At 41.2% G+C, this 24,666-nt stretch overlaps 1 protein-coding gene and 1 long non-coding RNA gene across 2 annotated transcripts in view; one reads left to right on the top strand and one right to left on the bottom strand.

Moving 5' to 3' along the window:
- The window catches only part of LOC134353066 (uncharacterized), a 129,868-nt gene that overhangs the window by 84,585 nt on the left and 20,617 nt on the right, over window positions 1-24,666 (bottom strand). The gene's annotated exons all lie outside the window — the stretch shown is intronic.
- The window catches only part of LOC134353064 (rho guanine nucleotide exchange factor 9), a 314,061-nt gene that overhangs the window by 81,547 nt on the left and 207,848 nt on the right, over window positions 1-24,666 (top strand). The gene's annotated exons all lie outside the window — the stretch shown is intronic.

Genomic DNA, 24,666 nt, shown 5'->3' on the forward strand with positions numbered 1-24,666 from the left:
ATTTCACGACATATGCCGGTGATATTAAACCTGATTCTGATTCTGATTTAAAGTGTAGTAAAGTATTCCTACCCTGGTGTCCTAGTCAAACATTATCTCTATAATAATAAGGCATCCGTTAGTCTTGCGAGACCATGGATCTGCACCTGGAAAGTCTTCACTCTCCAGGGCGCAAGCCTGGGCAAGGTTGTATGGAAGACCAGCAATTGCCCATGCTACAAGTCTCCCCTCTCCATGACAGCAATGTTGTCCAAGGGAAGGGCATTAGGACCTATACAGCTTGGCACCGGTGTCCTTGCAGAGCAATGTGTGATTAAGTGCCTTGCTCAAGGACACAACACGTGACCTCGGCTGGGGCTCGAACTCATGACCTTCAGGTTGCTAATCCAATGCCTGAACCACTTGGCCACGTGCCCACATCTCTATAATAAACACAAATAAAAGGATTACCTGCTCATTGTCTTCCTGTGTACTTTATTAAAAGAGATCGTACTTCAAAGCACTTCATTGATACAAATTGGTTTTACATCCTGAGGTTCTAAAAAGTGTTACATGACTGATTTCTGAGATTCTTTCTTTAATGTTGTTTGAAGTGGGATTTTCCATGGTGACACATTCATATATTGCTTGGATTCCTGGTGGGCATTTCTACTCCACTGGTTAGGCTACTTCTGGTTACCAATTACATCAATTCCAAATGTAACAGATTGCCAGTTTGCTCTTTTAAGATTCAAGATTCAAGATTGCTTAATGTCATTTTCTGTACACAAGGGTAAAGGAGAACAAAATAATTGTTACTCCGGATTCAATGCAGTGCAAAAAAAAACACATTAAGATAAAGAACACAATAAAAACATAATAACTATGAATACATATGATAGCTTATATACCTTGATTGTACGTTGATAAAGTGACACTAGGTACAGGAATGTCTAATAAATCGATATAACAGCTGTTTTTATTCATATCTTCAATGTGCCGTTTTTATCAAAATTCAGGGGCCCGCAAGGATGAACATATTTGTTTTCTGTACAATGCAAATAGCTGTTTAACTGTTTGAATAAGTGTGAATTGTGTTTCAGAGGTACCATAACTAGCAGGAATTTAATTGTTGTTTCTAATAGAACATGGATTGTCTGGAAACCTCGGCAACAGTAGCACATGCAGAAAGCAACTTCATTTACATCTGTTACTGTCTGTGATATCAGGGAAGCTAAACCTTTTAGGGAATATGTTCCTGGACTTTAAAAATAGTAAATATTTTGTGAGTGTTGCAGCTTTAGCTGGTTTTTGTTTTGCTTTTTTTATCCTTATCACACTCACTGTGAAATGTATAAAATCTCTTAATTTTTCATTTGTATTTAATACACAGGAGCACACAATAGGTGCAAGAAGACAACAGTGGTATTTTGTTCTATAACTGCGTTCGGCTTATGCTTGAGTCTAGTATCCACAGAATGTTAGGCCTGCAAAATCTGAACTACTTAGTGGGTGTTGCCTATTGCCAGAGTCACCAGTGTCTGGCTGGTGCTGCCAAAAACATGGGATTGACAGATTTGGAAGGGCGAATCTTGCCAGTATTGGTTGATTGCTGGCTCATTCTGCAGCTTGGCATCACCGTATCTGATTTCCAAATGCAAACACTATCTTCTACATATTTAGCCGTTCTGCAAGCAGAAGGAGAATTATTTTGGCTTGACACACCTCAGGGTCCAGTGGTATTGTACGAGAAACAATAAGATCTCTTGAGTTCCAGCGCATTGGCATTGCTGGGATTCCCCAAACTTCTGCATCTTAGCTCCTTCCCAATGCCAGACTTGGAGTGGGATCTGAAAGTTAATTTTTATAGTTAACAGTAGAGCAGATTGGAAGGTAAAATGGAGAGTCAGTTACTTTATTGTAATTATTTTGTGCATAGTTTAATGTTATTATGTTCAGGTTTTTCAGCTTTTTGTCTTTAATTATTTTTTAATCATAATAGTTTTTGTCTTTGAATCCCGAGATATTTAGAAAAATATTGAAACATGAGACCATAAGGAATAGGAGCAGAATTAGGCCATTTGGCCCATCAAGTCTGCTCTGCCAATGGCATGGTGTATAATTAACAGTTACAATAATTATAACATGTACATAATTGCAGACATCCCACCTCTCCCAGAAGTTCCGGGAGTCTCCCGCATATTAATAGTGGCTCCCTGATGCCCGCAATTTATATACACTGTCCCGGAAATCAATTTTTTTGAGAGCGAGCGAGGCAGCGCGCGAGAGAGAGAGAGAGAGAGAGAGAGAGAGAGAGAAAGAGAGAGAGAGAGCGAGCCCGTGTGCGAGAGAGCGAGAAAGAGAGCAAGACAAAGAGCGAAAGCAAGCACACGAGGAAGCGAGCGAGAGAGAGCGAGAGCGTGAGGGAGCGAGCAAGAGAGCACGAGGGAGCGAGTGAGAGAGAGAGAGAGAGAGAGAGCAAGAGCGCAAGGGAGCGAGTGAGAGAGAGCGCAAGGGAGCGAGGGAGCGAGAGAGCGCTCGCCATGGGAGAGTATTCCAAAAAAAGAAAATATAAAACGTACATCACCCCAGACTACACTAAAGTGTACCCCTACCTAATAAGGGTCAAAAATAATGACAGTGTTGCTCACGGCACTGTTTGCAACAGTGACTTTTCTATTGCCCAAATGACTGTACAAGACATGTTGAGGTGAGTTTAACAGGTGTCATTCATTTATTAGCATAGCTAACATTATTTAAACTAGGTGGCTAGCTGCAAAGGAGCTACTCTATTGCAGACATCCCACCTCTCCTGGAAATTCCGGGAGTCTCCCGCAAATTGATGATGCTACCTCCCTGAAATGAGTTTTTGCAGGGTGGGATGTCTGTAATTGACAATTTTACAGCTGGCCACATTGGGGATAAGGCTTTACAAATTTTCAAAACTTTTCAGCAACATTTGAGCCTCATTACTGAAGTCCCAGATATCCTTTTGTTGCTTAAACCATTCTGGGATGTATCAGGTCAGTGAGACTGGCCCTCTGCATGCAGGCAAAGCAAACACAGGCTTGGTGAGATCCAGGATGGTGAATCTGGATGAGGTGAGGGGCCAGTAACCGGCCTATAATCTTACTATTATTGTTTCTCTGCCTGCCTGGAGAGAGTTCTGGGCAGATGTTTTTACATGATAAGCAGATCTCTTCATTGATTTCATAATATCAGCTCATTCTCAAAATACGAAAAAAATTACCATTTTTCTTTTAAAATGAGAAGTTAAGGGAACCATAGCACTTCACAAAATCTTGCTGCACAATGGAGTAACATGGGCCAATGTATCAAACCCAACCAAGCAAGGCGGAATGACCTGCGAAACACCAGCAGCTTCACTGCGTCTGAAAAAGTGATAGATACTGCATTCTTGAATTCCCATGCCTGCATTGAGTAGAAGTTACAATATATGGTTAAGCAACGTACACAAAACGCTGGAGGAACTCAGCAGGCCAGGCAGCATCTGTGGAAAAGTGTATACTTGACGTTTCAGGCTGAGACCTGATGAAGGACCTCAGCCGGAAACATCAACTATTCTCTTTTCCATAGATGTTGCCTGGCCTGCTGAGTTCCTCCAGTATTTTGTGTGTGTTGTTTGTAATATATAAGTAGATGAACCCTCAGACGGAAACATTGACTGTTTATTCCCTTCCACGTATGCTGCCTGACCCGTTGAATTCATTTAGCATTCTGTGTGTGTTGCTCAAGATTCCCACCATCTGCAGAACCTCTTGTGCTTCTTTCAAGTGGATAATCATTTTTATTATTTTATTTTTACAAATGTTTTTTTTAATTGGTCTTAAAATATGCATTTACAGTATTAGCATGCCACCTTAGGTGTATTTTCCTAGGGCGGTGTCACATACACTGCATTGTCTAGCAGTGAAAATTAAATCTGTAGGAGTAGCCTCTTGTGATGCAGAGTGCGTCTATAATGATGACTCATAACCATACGGATAATGCATCTCACCGATGAACAATTTTTCCAACCCACTCATTTCAATTTTAGTTGTTTTCATCAAGTGGATCCATTCCTTCATGGATTTTTCTGCAGTTGCATCTAGCAGTAATAAAACATTTGGATTGTTTTCAAGACAATGCTACCTATTTCTCTATTAGTTCTTTTTTTAAAGCAACATGGAAGGTGACATGGCCTAGATTCTGCGAAAGTGAAGTCTATGCATAGTGTGCCAAATCTTCCCTCTCAATTTTTGATTCCTTACTCTAGCAGGTTCTCCAATTTTCCCCCATTCTGTTTGACACTTCAATTTTGGGGCTTGTATCCTCCACATATCGCCCTTCAGAATGTGCCACTGATTCTTATTTTGATCTGTCCATCTGTAATATCCTTGACAGTGGAATTGAAAAGATCAAAAGTCAGGCATCAACATTTCTTTTATGGATCTAGGTTTAGTGATATGTTTCAGAAGAAAATACATCTCGGTCATGCAAGAACAGATTCTTTGGCCCACAATGTCTGTGTTGACCATGACGTCATGTTTTAGACCCATCCCCCTCCATTTGCTGCCTGTTCATTTGCCTAAAAGCCTCTTAAATGTTGTTGTTGTACTTACTTCCTTCACCTTCCTTGGCAGTGTATTCCAGGCATATACCATTCCCTGTGTAAAGTGTTTGTCTTGTAAAATCCCTATAAATATTTCCTCTCTCATCTTAAAGCTATGCCATCCAGCATTTCACATTTTCACCCTGGGAAAAAAACTCTCACTATGCCTGTAAATAATTTTATACATTTCTAATTCAGGCAATATCCTGGTGAACCTCTTCTCCACACTCTCCAAAACCTCCACATCCATTCTGTAATTTGGCAATCAGAACTGCACACAAATCTCCAAATGTGGCTGAAGCATTAGAATTGCAACCTGACTTCTCAATTTTTATATTCAGCAGCCCAATGATGAAGGCAAGTAGGCCAAACACATTCTTTACCACCTTATCTACTTGTGCTTCAAGTTGCTCTGGACTTGCACTCCACGATCCCTCTGAACATCAATGCTCCTAAGAGTCCTGCCATTTACAGTAAACTTTCCTCTTACATTTGATTACCCAAAATGTAACACCTCGCTCTCATGCGGTGTAAACTCTATCTGTTATTTCTCTGCTGACGCGTCTCACTGGTTAATTCTGTTGAATCCTTTGACAACCTTCCTCACTATTTATATCTCTCCCACTTTTCATATCATCTGTTACTAATCAGTCCACCTAGATTTTAATCCAAAATCATTAAGGTCCCAGCACTGATCCCTGTGGAATGCTAGTGGTCACAGACGTCCAAACTGAATAAAACCCCTCCACCACTACCTACTGCCTTCCATGTCTTCATGCAGATTTCAAATTAAATGATTCTGCATTATTTTGGATCTAAATCCCAATCTTAGAGTACTTCTCACCTGCCATCTCAAGTGATACCCTTTACTGGAACTTCCATTGGGAACTTTCCTAATTGTCGATTGTATCAATGAACATCTGGCTTACTAAAAATCCTTGACTGGTTTAATAACATCCATTCTATAGCTGGAAAACCTTTTCTAGTTTAATAACATCCTTTCTATAGCTGGACAACCAGACTGCATACGATACTCAAATATGGTGGTAACTCTTGTATACAATGACCCGACCAATGAAGGGCATGCCACTTTCTTCACTGACCTGCTGTTGCCATTTCCAGGGAATTATGTATCCATAAGCCTAGGTCTCAGTCTTCTGCAGCTCTCCCAAACCTGGCCAAGTTTTGCCCTGATTTAACAACACATAACAGACCCTTTGCACCCTTCCTTCTCTTTGCTTATAGCAAAGGAATTCAGAAAGGTAAGAAGAATGCTCTCTTTCAATATGTAGGTTTCTCAGTCGGCAGATGATTCCACAACTTCTTAACAATCCATCTGCATTGTACAAACGTACCATTCAATATCCCCCTCTCTCTCTCCAAACAACGTGAAACTACTGGAGCGTTATCTAAGGACCTTCTGCTCACCATGTCTGCGTCGACAATGCTGCCAGCCTAAACTAATCTCATCTCTCTGACCGTGGTCTGTATCCTTCATGCAGAGAGAGTCGATGGGCTGAGTGGCCTAATTCTGGCCCTATGTTTATGTCTTACTGTGTGTGTCTGTCTAAGATTGCTAGATCATCTGCTCCTACCACCTGACTGGAGTGGTCTTCAGCCGCCTACCACTCTTCAGCCGCCTACCACTCTTCAGCCGCCTACCACTCTTCAGCCACCTACCACTCTCTGTTATAAAAAAAAGTTGTCCCACAGATTTCCTTTAAACAGCTCCCCTCTCACCTTAAAGCTAGTATTCGATATTTCCACCTTGGAAAAAGGCTCTCATGATTTGGCATACATCTATCAGTGTCTCCTCTTATATTCTGGTGCTCCAGAGAAAACAGTCCAAGTTTGTCCAAACTCCCATAGCCATTACACTCCAATCCAGGTAATGTCCTGGTGATCCTCTTTTGCAGTCTCTCGAAAGCTTCCACATCTTTCCTTGTGGTGGTAGTACATGTTGTGGACCCCATCCCCACTCCGCCTCCGGTAATTCCTGCTCTCTCGGAGACTCCACCTGCTGCATCCTGGACGTTCCCACACTCCCTACCATCAATGGGTTGCCACTATAGGTACACAGCATCTGCAGGTGCCCTGGAAACTGCATGTCAGTCACTGCCTCAGGGACCTCATACCCACTGCTTCTACAATGGGATAACATTCCTGTCACTTACCCAGGACATTACTCCCTCCACCACTTTGGGAACTATGGATACTGCTGCTGCACAGAGACCCCATTCTAGGACCACATTCACCTATGAGGAGTCACCACCGCCAGGGCCCCACTCTTTCTTTACCTTGGTAACCCCATACCATCTCCCACCATCATTTAGGGTATCTTACTCCCACTTCAGCCACCCCAAACCGTGTCACCAAATTCACTAAAAATATCACCAAAATCTTTCACAAACTTCTACAGATGCACAGTGAAGAGCATCGTAGCTGGTAGCACCAAGGCCTGGTATGGATACACCAATGCCAGGAAATGGAAAAGGTTGCAGAAACAGTAGATACAAGGTGAACAAAACCTTCACCAACTGAGTACATTTACATGGGGAGTTATCACAAGAAAGCAGCATCAGTCATGACTCCACCCCCCCCATCCAGGCCATGCTGTCTTCTTGCTACTACCATCGGGCAGGAGGTACAGAAGCCTTAGGCCCCATACCACCAGGTTCAGGAACAGTTATGACCCTTCAACCATCAGGCTCCCGAACCAGCATGGTTAACTTCAATCAGTGCTGCAGCGAACTGATTCAATAACCTACAGACTCACTTTCAAGAACTCTTTACAACTCATGTTCTCAGCATTATTTCTGATTTGCACATTTTGTCTTCTTTTACACATTGGTTGCTTGTCAGTCTTTGTTATGTATTGTTTTTCATAACATTCTATTGTATTTCTTTTTCTCCTGTATATGCTTGCAATAAAATGAATCTCAAGGTAGTATGTGATAACCTACATTCAGAGGCCACTTTATTAGGTATACCTGCTTGTTAATGCAATTATCTAATGAGCCAATCACGTGGCAGCAACTTAATGCATAAAAGTATGCAGACATAGTCAAGAGGGTCAGTTGTTGTCCAGACCAAACAAGGAGTATGATATAAGTTACCTTGACTGTGGGATGGTCGCTGATGCTGGATGAAAGTGGTTTAATTATCTCAGAAACTGCCGACCTCCTGGTATTTTCATGCACAGAGTTTACAGAGAATGGCGCAAAAAATTAAAAGCCTCCAGTGAGCAGCAGTTCTGTGGGTGAAAATGCCTTGCTAATGAGAGAGGTCAGGGGAGAATGGCCAGACTGGTTCAAACTGACAAGGCGGCAATAGTAAAGCAAAGGTTACAATAATGCAGAAGAGCATCTCCGAATACACAACATGTCGAACCTTGAAGTGGATGGGTTACTGCAGCAGAAAACCACACTGGGTTCCACTCCTGCACCTCATAAAATAGCCTCTGAGTGTATACATAATTTGATAATATATTTACTTTGAACTTTGAACCATCGCTTTGTGATCTCTACCTTTACTGTTGGCACCTCAGGGGCTCTGCTCGAAATTGTCACAGGAGTGCAGAGTTCCAGGACTCTGAAGGCTATAGGACAGATGCTGCTCTGTTGTCAAACACTGCAGGATAGGAGCCTGATTTTTAGAGGATGCCTTTGCCTTGAGCAAATATAGATATATAGTCATCTAATCTGGTGTATTTCCTCGGTAACGAGCGGGGAGTGGGAGAGAAATTGATCTGAAATTTCAATCCCAAATTGAACAAGACAGAGAAATTAGTGATCTTTACAATATTTTAATCCAACCTGACTGAGGATAAGGGAGAATGATACTGCCTTCTATCTCCAAGTAAGACAAATCATGGCTGAAATGGATATTGAGATTCAAATTGATTTCAAGTGTTATGTACCACGTAACTGGGTTGCCAAACCAGCAGAAATGGAACGCTCGTTCTAGCTGCTTGACTCGGAACTCGTGCTCGAGTCTTAATTTTTCCATCTGCAGCTGCACTGTTTCTCCACCAGGTTTGCTCATAGACACCACCTCCAGCTCCCCGTGGGGAAACACACCTTTAGATACATAATGCTCAACGACAGCTCTGTGCATCTCCGCTCTCCTCATTGTTGGCTTCCCCTTAAAAAGATTCAACCGTTTTGCAACAGTCGCCAATTCTGATTTCCTGGCCTCCTCTAATGCCTCCAAGGTTGGCGCCTTTAGAAATCCCTCGATCTCCATTTCTGCTGTTTGCCCTCTTTTTTTACTTACGGGAATTTTAATGCAATCAGTTTACCCAGTCCCAAATTTTTGGCGTTCAAAATCCCGGACGAGATCCCCACTTATGTTACGTACCCCATAAATGGGTTGCCAAACCAGCAGAAATGGAAGGCTCGTTGGAGTCTGTGATTACTAGGAACTAATAAAGTTTTATTAAAGAAATAAGTAATACAGTACACTAATCGCAAGGATATAAATGTAACAGGTTAGCAATGATAATACACACATATACACAGAAATAGGGTAATAGGAATCAATCAAGCTCTATCGCAGTCTAGGGGTAAAATGATCAGTCTTAAGTGAAGCAGAGTTCAGTTCAGTTTAGTGCAGTTCGCAGTAATCGCTGTTGTCGTACCATTGGAGAGAGAGAGAGAGAGAGAGAGATGCAGTTGGTTTCAGGCAGACCTTTTGATGTCTTCGCAGTTGGTTTCGGGCAGACCTTTTGATGTCTTCTAATCCCGCTGGGGTCACCGACTGTGACCCCTCCATTCCGGATACAATCGTTCTTCCGCGGTGAACCTGGCACCCAGACAAGGGTGGACACACACCCCAGGTTCCCACCAATCGTACCTTTACACCCTGTGAGCCTCTGATCGGTTCCCGCGAACCGCTCCTCCACACTCTTACCAACTTGTGGGGGCACACTGCTCTTTCCAGGCTCTCGTGGTGTATCTCGTGCCTTAGCAAACCTGCTCTTTTTATCCCCCCGCTGGGATATCACCTGTCCATCAAACTTCAAACAGTTCAGGTTCAAAGCAACCGGTCTGTAAATATCTGAATTGTGTTTCTTTCTCGTTAATCTCTCCCTTCTCTCTCATTAGCATTTTGAATGTTTCTCCATTGTCTTCCATTATCTCCCTCATTAGCTCATCCGTCCGGTAGCTCTGCTTGGTGTCACACATGACACAAGCATGGAGAAAAGAAATCACTATCAGTTTCAATGTCCTTCATTATTGCTGTTGGCATTCCATGTGTTATTACAACCCGCAACATTGAAAGCTTTTTTAGTTGCTAGGGTGCATCTGAAATCCTCAATATGTGAAAAGGGCAGGTTGCAGCATGAATTTAAAGTGCCAAATTTCCATCTGTGCAATTCAGAGAAACAAATTTTAACCCTCACCCGCACACCCCCCCCCATTCCAAAGACAAAAAGGTTGGTAGGCTAATTAGTCACATGAATGTAATTGAATGGCATGGAACATTGGGCCGGAGGGAACTGTTATTGTTCTGTATCTCTAAATAAATAGACAAATATTTTCATTAGAACTGAGCTGCAATTTGAGCAGAACCCTTAATAGCAGCCAAACAGCACGTCATGTTGTCAACACCAAGCCATCCAAATATTTTTAACCTGCCTGCAGCCTCACTGACAACATCCTACTGAAGAGGAAAATAATGTTGGAGGGAAACCATTTGTTTTTAAGTTCCTCCCCTCTTCGCTGGAAGTCATGGTTGAGTACAATTCCATGAGTGTCTACTGCCCTCCAGTATGTTGTCCAAAAGGCCCATTAACATTCTTGTGGATGCACCCAGACAGTGAACATTGGCTAACTATTCAATCACAATCACATCACAACCAAGCATGGCCCTGTTACTATAGACAAACATAGAAAGCCTCCATGTATAAAGATCAATAGGTCGTAAATCTGATTGTTTTTTAACAAATTCAATTTTAATACCTTTATCACTGTCCCAGTTGACATCAACTAATAGTTCAGACCAGGGCTGACGCTGGAGCCTTCCTGTTTCACTGGAACAACATATCTTATGTTTATAATTTGAGTTAGCTGGGGAGCCTGGAGTCTTCTCAATGTGTTTCCTGTCATTTTAAGTCTCACGTAAATAATCTTTCAAAACCATTTTTGGGAAAGAAAAAATAGTGCCCTGTAATCCCTTGGTGATTCATGTATTAGGCTGAGGAGTAATTGCAGTTGGACTCTAGATATCAGCCATAGAAGTGCTTTATCCAGCCCTTGGATGTTGTTATCAATAGGATTGAGAACATGCAGTAATTATGGCAACATCTTCCCAATGACTGTTTTCTTTCAGAAGCTGATTGCATATAGCATATAACCAACTTAACTAAAACTGCAGTGCTGATCTATAAAAAGAAAATTTCAACTCTCAAATGAATCTACGGAACTACAAGCACTCAATAACAGTAATAAATCTTGCACATAATTGTCCTTCACAAGTACTTTGTTACTGCAGCTTCTTCAACCATAAAATGACATCACAAGGAACTGAAGGTGCGGGCTATTTTTAGACATACACAAACACTCAATATCAATGAGAGTTTTGAAAGCTGGTGCGCCTTGGGCTGGTGTTTCACTTGCAGTCAAAGCCATCCAGGAGACTGAGAGACAGCCACCGATAGAAATCCTCTTCTCTATAGCGGGCTTCACAGAGCAGCAGGGAGCATCAAACAATACGCCCAGGCCACGCTGGGATAGAGCAACCTGGCCCAAGGGCAGATGACAAGTGAACAAGTTATTGTAAAATCCAACTTCATTCATTTTGGCAGTAGAAAAGCTTCAGAGGCCCAGATTCATGAAAGTGACTCTAACCTCATGGCTTTGTAAGCAGCTTTACCTTCAATTACATCCTTCTGTAGGAAAAGACAGGGCAAAATGAGTGGTAAGTTTTTGTCACTGAAGCTGGATCAAAAAGCAGTAATAGAACAGGAACTGTCTATTTTGAATGCTAGGATCCCCCAAGTTGTCCAAATCATTAGAATTCACTGAGCAAATGTTGCCCTTCTATAGTTGAATACAAGTTACCGTGGCAGCTGCCACAATATCTTTGCTTCATGCCCGGACAGTCAATAATGAGATCCTCAGATAATTTGGTTTATAATTCATAGCTTTATTGTCTGGTGCATGTTGTATAACTTTGCAAGATAAAGATACAAGTGCATTGAATCGTTGTACCAACAGTGTTGAGAAATAACTCAAAGATGTCACTTGGGAATCCAGGAACTGGTGGCAGCAACAGCACAAGCACCTTTGAGAAGCAAAATATATTTCACAGGTAACATTTGTTAGTTAACTGCCTAGATCATTTCTGTTACCAATACTCCCTGAAACTTTTCTGGTCTCTATAATAAATCACAATGGACTACATGTTCTCCGCTGTTTCTACAGTATATATGGAAAAAGATCATATAATCACCTTACTTTCTATCTTTACATACCTTGTGAATCCTTTGACCCAGCATCCATTCTAGATTGGTCCACTGCATCAGGTCCCTTTGCCACCACATGACAAAGCAATTTTATATTTTATGAATGATTTACTGACCCAGATACAGATCATAGAATCAAAGAAAAATACAGCACAGAAACAGGTCCTTTGGCCCATCTAGTCTGGGCCAAACCACTCAAACTGCCTACTCCCTTCGACCTGCAATGGTCCTATAGTCCTCCATACCCCTACCATCCATGTACCTATCCAAACTTCTCTTAAACTTTGAAATTGAGCTCACACACACCACTTGTACTAGCAGCTGGTTCCACCCTTGTACCACCCTCTCTTTGAAGAAGTTTCCCCTTGTTTCCTTTAAACTTTTCACCTTTCATCCTTAACACACGACCTCTCATTGTAGTCCCACCCAACCATAGCGGAAAAAGCCTGCTTGCATTTACCCTATCTATACTCCTCATTATTTTGTATACCTCTATCAAATCTCCTCTCAATCTTCTACATTCCAAGGAATAAAGTCTTAACCTATCAATCTCTCCTTGTAACTCAGGTCCTCCAGACCCAGCAACATCCTTGTAAACTTTCTCTGTACTCCTTCAACTTTATTTCTGTCTTTTTTTATAGGTAGGTGACCAAAACTGCTCACAGTACTCTAAATTAGGCCTCATCCATGCCTTATACAATTTCAACATAACATCCCAACTACTGTACTCGATATTTTGATCTATGAAGGTCAATATACCAAAAGCTTTTTTTATGACCCTATTAACCTGTGATGCCACTTTCAATGAATTATGGACCAGTATCCCAGATCCCTTTGTTCTACCACACTCCTCAGTGCCTTACCAATCACCATGTGCGACCTACCCTGGTTGGTCCTAGCGAAGTGCAAGACCTTGCACTCGTCGTTACTAAGTTCCATCTTCCATTTTTCAGCTGGTCCAGATCCTACTGCAAGCTTTGATAGTCTTTTTTGCTGTCTACTACACTCCCAATCTTAGTATCATCTGCAAATTTGCCGATCCCGTTAACCACATTATCATCCAGATTATTGATATAGATGATAAGTAACGGACCCAGCATCAATTCACGTGGCACACCACTAGTCACAGGCCCTCAGTCAGAAAGGCAACCATCTATTACCACTCTCTGCCTTCTCCCACAAAGCCAATGTCTAATCCTGTTTACTACTTCATCTTGAATGTTAGCAATTGAACCTTCTTGACCAACTTCCCATGCAGAACCTTGTCAAATCCCTTGTTAAATTCCATGTAGACAACATGTACTGACTTGCCTTCAACCACTTTCCTGGTAACTTCCTCAAAAAATCTATGAGATTGTTTGGACATGATCTACAAAGCAAAAAGACATGCTGACTATTCTTAATCAGTCCATGTCTATCCAAATACTCAGATATCCGGTCCCTTAGAACACCTTCCAATAACTTTTCCGCTACTGATGTAAGGCTCACCAGCCTATAATTTCCTGGTTTATTTTTAGAGCCTTTCTTAAACAGCAGAACAACATTGGCTATTTTCCAGTCCTCTGGTACCTTACCTGTTGCTAAGGATGGTTTAACTATTGCTGCTAGGGCCCTGGCAGTTTTTACACTTGACTCTGTGAGGCTCCCAAGGAACACCTTGTCAGGCCCTGGGGATTTATCGGGCCTAATTTGCCTCAAGACAGCAAACACCTCCTCCTCTGTAATCTGTACAGAGTCCATGAAGTTGATGCCACTTTGCCTTACTTCTATAGACTCCCTGTCCATCTCATGAGTAAATACAGATTTAAAAAAAATGCATTTAAAATCTCCCCCATCTCTTTTGTCACCACACATGGATTGCCATTCTGATTTTCCCGAGGACCAATTTTGCTCCCTGCAATCCTTTTGCTCTTAACATATCAGTAGAATCCCTTAGGAGTCTCCTTTTCCATGCCTGCTAAGGCAACCTCATGCCACCTTTTAGCCCTCCTGATTTCTTTGTTAAATATTGTCTTGCATTTCTTATACCCCATAAGCAACTCATTTGTGCCTACCCACCTCTACCTGCAATGTATCTCCATTTTTTAAAACTATCCAGGGCTTGAATATCTCTTGAAAATCAAGGTCCCCTACACCTGTTATCTTTATCTTTTATTCTGACAGGCACACACAAGCTTTGTACTATCAAAATTTCACTTTTGAAAGTCTCCCACTTTTCAAGTACACCTTAAGCAGAAAACAACCTGTTCCAATCCACACTTGCCAGATCCTTTCTAATACCATCTAAACTGGCTTTTCTGCAATCTAGATTCTCATCCAGCGGACCTGACATTTTTTTTTGCATATTTACTTTAAAACTAATGGCAATGTGCTCACTAGATTCAAAGTATTCCTCTACACAAACTTCAGTCACCTCACCGGGACTTCAGAATCAGGTTTAATATCACCAGCATGTGTTGTGAAATTTGTTGTCTTTGCATCAGCTGTACAATGCAATATATAATTGAAAATCAACTGTGAAATACAATAAATATATATATAAACTAGTTAAATTGAATAAGTAGTGCAAAAGTAGAAACAAAAAAGTAGTTAGTGTTTATGGGTTCAATATCCATTCAGAAACCAGATAGCAGAGGGGGAGAAGTTGGTCCTTAATTGATGAGTGTGTGCCGTCAGGCTTGTGTACCTCCTCCCTGATGGTAGGAATGAGAACAAGGCAGGACTCAGTGGTGGTAGTACTTAACAATGGACATCACTTTGTCGAGGCATCACTGTTTGAAGATGTCCTGGATACCACAGAGGCTAGTGCCCATGATGGAGCTGACTAAGTTTACAACTCTCTGCAGCTTATTTTTTTTCCTGTGCAGTAGCTCCCCCATTCCAGAGTTGCCAGTGCTCTCCACGGTACAAGTGTAGGAATTTGAATGTGTTTGATAACATACCCAATCTCCTCAAACTCCTAATGCAATATAACCACTATTGTGCCTTCTTTGTAGCTGCATCGATATGTTGGGCTCAGGATAGATCCTCAGAGATATTGACACTCAGGAAGTTAAAATTGCTCACTCTTTCCACTTCTGATCCCTCTATGAGGACTGGTGTGTGTGTCCCCCATCTTACCCTTTCTGAAGTCCACAGTCAGTTCTTTGGTCTTACTAACACTGAGTGCAAGGTTGTTGCTGCGATATGACTCAACTAGTTGATATATCTCGCTCTTGTATGCCCTCTTGTCACCATCGGAGGTTCTGCTGACAATAGCTGTATTATCAGCAAATTTATAGATGGTATTTGAGCTCTGCCTAGCCACACAGATATGGGTGTAGAGAGAGCAGAGCAGTGGACTAAGCACACACCCCTGAGGTGTGCCAGTGTTGATTGTCTGCTACGTACTGATTAAGGAATCTTTCCTGAACACATTTGACAAACTCAATCCCATCTAGTCATTTTAGAGTAAGGGAATCTCAGTCAATATATGCAAAGTTAAGTTCATCTACTATAGCACCCTTATGTTTCTTATGTTCGCAATCTGTGATCACTCTACAAATTCGTTCCTATAAATCCCTCGGACTGTTGGGTGGTCTGTTATATAGCCTCATTAACATGGTCATACCTTTCTTATTATTTAGTTCCACCCATAATGCCTCACTAGACGATTTCACCAGTCTGTCCTGACTGAGCACTACGTGACATTTTCCTGGACTAGTAATGTCACTTCTGCTCCTTTAATCCCTTCCGCCCTGTCGCGTCCAAAACAACAGAACCACTGAATACTGAGCTGTCAGTCCTGCCCCTCCTGCAGCCAAGTTTCAATAATGGCTACAATATCATAATTCCAGGTGTCCCAGACTATTCCAGATATAAATACAGCATTCCTGGTACTGACAAAATCTGCAAAGAGTACCATTATTTTGGCAGTTAGCAAACACACAAGTTATAAAAAAAAATTCAAAAGAGTAAATTTTTTGAGTAGAAATGCACCACCACTTCACTGACCTGTAAACATTTCTAATAGTTAAGCATAATGTAAGTACACCCTTTTTTTACTATTGATACCTTTAAAATGAACATTCATCATTCTCCCCTCCCCTTTCCATGTGCTTGCTTCAAGTATCTTAACAAGCATTTTTTTGCTGTCTACTAAAGACACATACCACCAGGCTCAAAGACAGCTTCTACTCGTTGGTTCAAGGATGGCTTCTACCTGTTGTTATAGACTATTAAATAATTCCCTGGTATGATAAGATGGATTTTAGACCTCATAATCTACCTTTCTGTCCTTGCACTTTATTGTTTACCTGCACTGCACTTTCTCTGTATCTGTTACAGTTTATTCCATACAAGTTCTGCATTAGAATATAAAAGCAAGGACGTAATGCTGAAAATTTACAAAGCAGTGTTGAGGCCTCACTTGAAGTATTGTGAGCTGGTTTGGGCCCCTTATATCGGAAAGAATGTGCTGAAACTGCAGAGGCTTCAAAGCAGGTTCACGAAAATGATAGCAGGATTGAATGACGTCATATGAAGAATATATGATGGCATTGGGCCAATATTCCCTAGAATTCAGAAGAATGAGGGGTCATCTCATTGAAACCTATCAAATGGGGAAAGGCCTCAATAGAGTGGTTGTGTAGACGATGTTTATTATGGTGGGGAAGTCTAGGATCAGAGAACACAACCTCAGAATAGAGGGGCGTCCTTTTAGAACAGAGAGGTCTTGAGCCAGAGTGGTGAATCTGTGGAATTTTTTGCCATGGGCCGCTATGGAGGCTGAGTCTTTATGTATATTTAAGGCAGAGGTTGATAGATTCTTGATTGGTCAGAGCATAAGGGATACGGGGAGAAGGCAAGAGATTGGGGCTGAAAGGAAAATTGGATCAGCCATGATGAAATGGCGGAGCAGACTCAATGGGCCAAATAGCCTCATTCTGCTCCCATATCTTATGGTCTTATGGTTATTGTTTAACCCTGCTCTACCCTCAATGCACTGTGTAATGATCTGTTCTGTATCAACAATACGCAAGACAAGCTTTTTACTGTATCTCGGCACATGTGACAATAATATACCAGGTCCAATTCCATTTCCAATTAAAGGTCTCTGCGAGACAAAGCTGGCTACCACTGTGATGTAAGAATCATAACTTAATTGTAGACTGGTAACTAATATTGACTATACCTCTTGGACTCCTGCCCCGGTATTCCACCCAGTTTGCCTCTTACAGAGAGATTAGATTCCAAGTTGGCTTGAGAGATGGAAGCATCATGCAGGGTTTCATTGTTTGCTCACTGATCAGTGAACTACTGGTACAATGGTAGTACAGGATCTGAATGCTCTAAGGGATTGCTATCTATGTCCCATTGCTCATATTCAAAAGCTATTGGACAATGAATAGAAATATTGCTGCATGAAATGTTCTCTATGTCATCAGTTCTGAGGAGCACAGCAGTAAGTCCTTGCGAGAATAATAGTAGGGTAATGGAGGAATAAACAGGACAGTAATTATGCTAAGCATCCCAAATAAAATCTGTCCCAACTACTTCACAGTTCATAGCAGCAGTTATATTTCTTTAGGACCTTGAAGAGATGGTTTGTCGTCTAAACCTTTTGGACACTTCTATAGATGTACCGTGTGGTGCATTCTGACTGGTATGGGGGGCGGTGCTACTGCACAGGACCGAAAGAAGCTACAGGAAGTGATAAAATTAGTCAGCTCCATCTTGGGTAATAGCCTGCATAGTACCCAAGACATCTTCAAGGAGTGGTGCCTTAGGAAGGTGGCATCCATTATTAAGGACTCCCATCACCCAGGATATGCCCTCTTCTCATTTTTACCATCAGGAAGGAGGTACAGAAGCCTGAAGGCACACACTCAGTGATTCAAGAACAGCCTCTTCCCCTCTACCATCCGATTCCTAAATGGACATTGAACCCAGGAACTCATTTTTAAAATATATATTTTTTCTGTTTTTGCACTATTTTTAATCTATTCAAATACATTTATGTATTCTTACTGTAAGTGATTTATTTATTTATTATTTATATATTATCATGTATTGCATTGAACTGCTGCTGCTAAGTTACCAAATTTCATGACACATGCTGGAGATAATATATCTGATTCTGATTTGATTCTGATTCTATATTCTCAACAAACTCTAAATCATCGAATTGTGCTCAAATGGATCTCAAACATCCAATTTTCCTATATTTCAATGCATCAGTTTCACTTGCTCCCTCCTCATTCTGATGTCCCTCCACAATATCCTCACAGCCTTCTCCCTAATCATTTCCTGCATACCTTGTTTTGCAATACCTTCCCTCCAACCAGATAATCTAAAGACTTTTACATTCACTGGAGTGCTACCCTTGAGAACCCCATTCAAAAATCCTGCAAGGGGTCCACTTCTCCCTCCACTAATATCCTTTAACTAAATTACCCGCATCTTTACGTTTTTGACCAGTGGTCCTAAATACTTCCCCCATGCTCTGGCATCTGGTTTGTACTAAATTCCAGTTTGCATTGCAAGTTTCTGTTGCACAAGAATTGAAAAATTCTTTGACCAACCCCCTCCAACCTTGGTGCATTTCTAGTAAATCATTTGTTAGATATGGGAATACAGTGGATTCTGATTAACTAGGTACATCGGGACCAATACATTTTGGCCCAGTTAAGCAGCTGCCCCTATTAGCTGAAGTTTCATAGAAATAAGTAAAAAGGTATAAAAAGACAATTTACCATTTAACGGAGTTACAAGTTACACATTTTAATGGAATACAGAACCAATTACAACACAACGGATACTACTACAGTACTATAAAACTGTGTATTAGTTTCTAATTGATATTGACAGAGGAATTCATCCAGTGTATGCTGCCATGTTCTTTTCATTGTCTGTAAATGAACAAAATCCATGCTGACACCTAGGGCAGATAATGGACTGCCTTCATACAATACTTTCGACAATTGTATCAGTAAAGTATAGATCTATTTCTTTTACAGCAATGACCCCCTCACCTCAGCAATACGTATTGATCTGTGGTCTGCACAGGCGTATTGTTTTCTTTCTCTCTCCCTCATTCGCTGCAATGTGAATACACCAGTTAAAGCCATCTCCCGCATGTGTGCTTCTATTTATCATATATGCAGTTGTGCGTAGACACAACAAATTGGTGACAAGAATGGGACCCTGAATGTCAGAAAATGTCACGAACTGCACTGACAGTTACGGGACAAAAGAGCAAGAGTTAAACAACATGAGAAGCCTGAAGGACCTGTGAGCAACAGTGAAAGACACGTTGAATTTAAAGTGAAAATAACATGGTGATGGCTTCAGCACTAATGAAGACAGGGAGTCATATATCGAGAGGGTTGAACTGTATTTTAACGCAAACAACATGGAAGAGCAAAAGAAAACTCCTGCACTTCTTAGCTTAATAGGTGCAAGGACGCAGCATCTCTTATGCATCCTAGTAACCCCTGAAACGCCCGCAAGCAAGATGTTCAACAAAATTGTTATAACCTTACAAAATCACTTGAGCCCTAAACTGCTGGCAATAGCTGAGAGATTTAGATTTTACAAACGGAACTAGTCAAAAGATGAAAGCATTTCTGAAAACATTGCAGAACTGCGCAAACTTTCCCAGTACTGTAACTTTAGAGATGAACTTTCTGATGTATCACCAGACAGACCTGTATGTGGTATGCATTGTCAAAGCACTCAAGAGGCTACTGTCCGAAAGAGACCTTACCTTAGAACGGGCATTGACCATTGCAATATTGTTGAGACTGCAGCAAATGATGCATCAAAACTACAGAAAAGGAGGTTAGAATGTGAAATGCACAGAATGTCCCTGAATGGTGCAAAAAGCCAAAGGCAGACAAAAAGTACAACCAAGTGAAAAGTCTCAAACACCAAATTGTTGTGTCTGTGCACAACTATATATATATAAAAAAATAAAAGCATGCACATAGGAGATGGTTTTAACCAGTGTATTCACGTTAGAGAGAGAGAGAGCGAGAGAGAGAGAGAGAGAGAGAGACAGAGAGAGAGATAGAGAGAGAGAGAGAGAGAGAGAGAGAGAGAGAGAGAGAAAGAGTGAAAAAACAATGTGCACGCATAAACGGGTCATTTTCATTTTCGCTCCTGGCCGCTTCTGGCTTCTCCAAGCCTGCATGCTTGAAACTGCAGTGAGCAAAACGATTCTAAACTCTTACTGCTTATTCCTCACCAACTATCAGTGACAAAAATCACCAACACAAACACACGTAACTGATACTATTTAGAAAGTGCTTGCTCTAAGCATGGTGCTGTGTCAGATGGGCACACAAGTGCACGTGACTGATGATAGTCAGAAACTGTTCAGCAACAGTCTCCTGTCCCAGTTAAGCCGCACAGTGCCCCAAATAAACAAATGGGAATTCCAGTTATTTTCTCGATTGGTTTTTTAAGAGTTCTCCCAGATAAGTGGCTGCCCAATTAACGAATGACACAATTAAACAGAACCCACTACATTTCCAAATAATTTGAATGATTTGGGGTTAAGTTTCTTCGGTTTTCTGACTAAGTTAAGAGCATTTGGTTTCTGAGACTGCATTCTCAACATAAGCATCGCTCTGGTGACCACATGGAACTTCTTTCCATTCAAAACCCTCCATGAAAACGACGCCTCTTTAATTGTAGTGTACCAGAAATTATAAAATTTTTAACTATTTCTTTTTATGAATGAAAATCCAGACCTTTATTGCCCAGAGTTTCTTCCTCACTTCTCCACTAATTCCCATATGGTTTTAATTTTGAGTGAGAAACAAAGAAACCACTTGCTTACCCGGAACATGATGCCAAGCACTTTTTAACTTCCAGACCTCATGTTACAACCTAGAAAACCTAGATAGTGAAAACACAAGATGCATTTTGGGTTAAATGGAGAGTTCAGTCTCCCTCCTGCCTACAAGGGCAAGTAGAAACAATTGCCTGGGTGTCATTTGGTCTGTTCCCTACTATCAGCTGACAATTCAAAGATGTTGAGACCTTGGTTAGGCCTGCAATTTAAATCATAATGCTACTGGGAAACACACATTAAAAAATGCTGGTGAATGCAGCAGGTCTGGCAGCATCTGTAGAAAGAGGTACAGTCGACGTTTCGGGCCGAGACACCACCAGCATTTTTTATGTGTGTTGCTTTAATTTCCAGTATCTGCAGATTTCCTCGTGTTTGTGTTTATAATGCTATTGGGAAATGCTTATATGAATGGCTGCTGTTCTCTGTAGCTCATCAAATTACTGATATTTCATGTATTATTTTAGAATGGTAGTAATATATTTACAAGCAATTTAATCGTGGAGGGATGATACTGTAGTTGGTTACGCTTTGCAACCAACATCATGAACTGAATTTTTCCTCAGAGGTCAAATGACAAAATCAGCAATTGCAATTCTTAGTTACCTTGCCCAGATTAGACAAAATAAGTCAGTACAGGCTGTAAATTAACATAGCTCCTTGTTGCTTGAATAGTCAACATCACAGGATGAAGCACTCTTCTGTTGTTTAAAAGCCAGCCATGAATTTTACGTTAATCAGGACTTGTATAATTGCTCTGCATCACCAGTATAATAGTGTGACCCTTAGCCTCCCATGTTCAAACCATTGAAAACAGGTGAGATTTGTTTGAGGTTTTTGCCATAAAAGGTAATCAAAGAGATTTGGAATTACAGATGTTCTGAATAGGATTTTTTTTGATGATCTAAAAATAGACAGCTACTAAAACCCAGCAGGGGTCTTCCATGTGCAGCCTGCGTGGTGACACACACTTCTATTGGTGTGCAGATTTGTGACGCAGCCTTGCTGCCGAATCCCAAAAAACTGTAAGGTACTTTTGTGCAAAACGGCATGTTTTATGATAAATCTGAGAGGTTTAATGCAAGCTGCCTTCCTAATGAGTCATCAGACCCAATTACAAATTCTTTCTCTTGTTTAGAATATTTGCATGCCACAATGGTAGCTGCAGCAATTCTTGATTAAAATTGCAAAAGGCTTTTGCTTTCTAAATCATTTTGAATTCACATAGAACATTTTATCTTAATAGGTGTGATGCTCCTTGGGTTTTTCAGGTTTCGCTTAATAAAATTTAATCTCAATCACGTAGGATGTTGACAATGTTTTAAAATCAACAACAATCATGTTTTCTATTCCTGTTTATGATGCCTGAACTGCAGCAAATTACAGCACAACTATGTGCTTACTAACATTTTCCCTCAAGATGAAACAATTCCAAAAGAAGCTGAATATGAGAACAAAGCAACTATAAACTCTTTATGGATAAATGTGCTAGGATTAACCAAACAGTCCTAATTAAAGGCTGACTGAAGAACCTGTGCATGACTGAATTTGTGGTTGTGCTGAAACGTGTGAACCTTCAAGTTGTTGATTTGCTTTGTACATTTTTTTCACCCCTTGGAATACTAATTGTTTCATTCCATAGTATCAGGTTTACTCCTAATAACATGTTTCCTTTAGTCCTTGACCCTTCTATCACCCCCATTTATAAATCATTGATTTGATTTGTGTTCTGGATGCTGCAAAAGCCTCAGACACCCCTTGTCACCTCAGGCATTAAATTAATCGAAATTCTTAAATCCGGACTACCAAACATGCTATAAATCCACAGCTAGAAGAGACAGCTCTTTAATGTTTTACGTTTAAAGATGCTACATAAATGTCTACCGCTGCTGATAATATCCTTTCACTATAGATTTAAATCTACCCCTTACTAAAAACCTGCTGCCCAGGCTGAAAACTGTCCTGACTTAAAAGGAGCATCTAATCTTACTTTCATAAAATGAGAAATAGCGGACTCAACACAAACCCCTGCAGGACACCACTTATCATTGGCATTGAACCAGAAAAGCCCCCCTTTATCCCCACTGTTTGCCTCCTGCCAGTCAGGCATCTTCCATTTGTGCTAGTATGTTTCCAAAACTATCGTGGGCTCTTATCTTGTTTAGCAGCCTCATGTATGGCACCTTGTCAAAGGCTTTCTGAAAATGCAAGTAAACAATGTCCACTGACTCTCCTTTGTCTATCCTGCAGTTATTTCCTCAAAGAATTCCAAAAGATTTGTCAAGCAAGATTTCTAATTATTGAAGCTCAACTGTAAAGAGACAGTATACTATTAAGGGCAAGACACTTAACAGTGTTGATGAGCAGAGGAATCTTGGAGTACAAGTTCATAGCTCCCTGAAAGTGCCTACTCAGGTTGATAAGGTTATTAAGAAGTCATAAGGCATGTTTGCCTTTATTAGTCGAGGCATTGACTTCAAAGGTCTGGAAGTTATGATGCAGTTTTAGAAAAGTCTAGTTCGCTGCACCCAGAACATTGCATACATTTCCGGCCAGCCTATTAAGACCATACGACCATAAGATATAGGAGCAGAAGTAGGCCATTCGGCCGATCAAGTCTGCTCCACCCTTTAATCATGGGCTGATCCAATTCTTCCAGTCATCCCCACTCCCCTGCTTTCTCCCCATACCCTTTGATGCCCTGGCTAATCAAGAACCTATCTATCTCTGCCTCAATGACTAGGCCTCCACAGCTGCTCGTGGCAAAAAATTCCACAGATTTACCAATCCCTAACTAAAGTAATTTCTCTGCATCTTAGTTCTAAAAGGACGTCCTTCAATTCTGAAATCATGCTCTCTTGTCCTAAAATCCCCTACCATGGGAAATAACTTCACCATATCTAATCTGTTCATGTCTTTTAACATTCGGAATGTTTCTATGAGATCCCCCCCCCCACCCCCGGCCATTCTCCTGAACTCCAAGGAATACAGCCCAAGAGCTGCCAGACATTCCTCATACAGTAACCCTTTCATTCCTGGAATCATTCTCATGAATCTTCTCTGAACCCTCTCCAATGTTAGTACATCCTTTCTAAAATAAGGAGCCCAGAACTGCACACAATACTCCAAGTGTGGTCTCAAGAGTGCCTCATAGAGCCTCAACATCTCATCCCTGCACTTATATTCTATACCTCTAGAAATGAATGCCAACCTTGCATTCACCTTCTTCACAACCAACTCAACCTGCAGGTTAACCTTTAGGGTATCTTGCACAAGGACTCCCAAGTCCCTTTGCATCTCTGCATTTTGAATTCTCTCCCCATCTAAATAATAGTCTGCCTGTTTATTTTGTTACCTGTCCACAGTATCGATTCTCGTGAGTGTCTTGTGATTCCCGTATTGATTCCCGTGAGTGTCCCATGACTTTGTTACCTGTGAGCATCATATGATGGCATATCCCACTGGTATAAAAAGGGGGACCGCCGATTGTTGGCAGTCGCTTTGTTGGGGAGTTACAGTCGATGGTTACGCAATCGTAGAAGGAGAGAGGGAGAGAAAGACAGAGAGAGTGAAGATTGCAGGCTTCGAACGAACCCAAAAGATTGGGGTTAATCAGTGGCATTCGGTGCATTTTGGGTGTGACTGACACTGGGTATAATCCATGGCACACACTTTTGTTAACCTTTGCATGGTTTGGGTGTTGTGTGGTGACCACTTCAGCAAGAGGCCAGTTACTTTGAGAAAACTCACTCTTCGTAGTCTCTTCGGAAA

This window comes from Mobula hypostoma, chromosome 10, assembly GCF_963921235.1.
Source record: "Mobula hypostoma chromosome 10, sMobHyp1.1, whole genome shotgun sequence".
NCBI classification, from domain to species: domain Eukaryota; kingdom Metazoa; phylum Chordata; class Chondrichthyes; order Myliobatiformes; family Myliobatidae; genus Mobula; species Mobula hypostoma.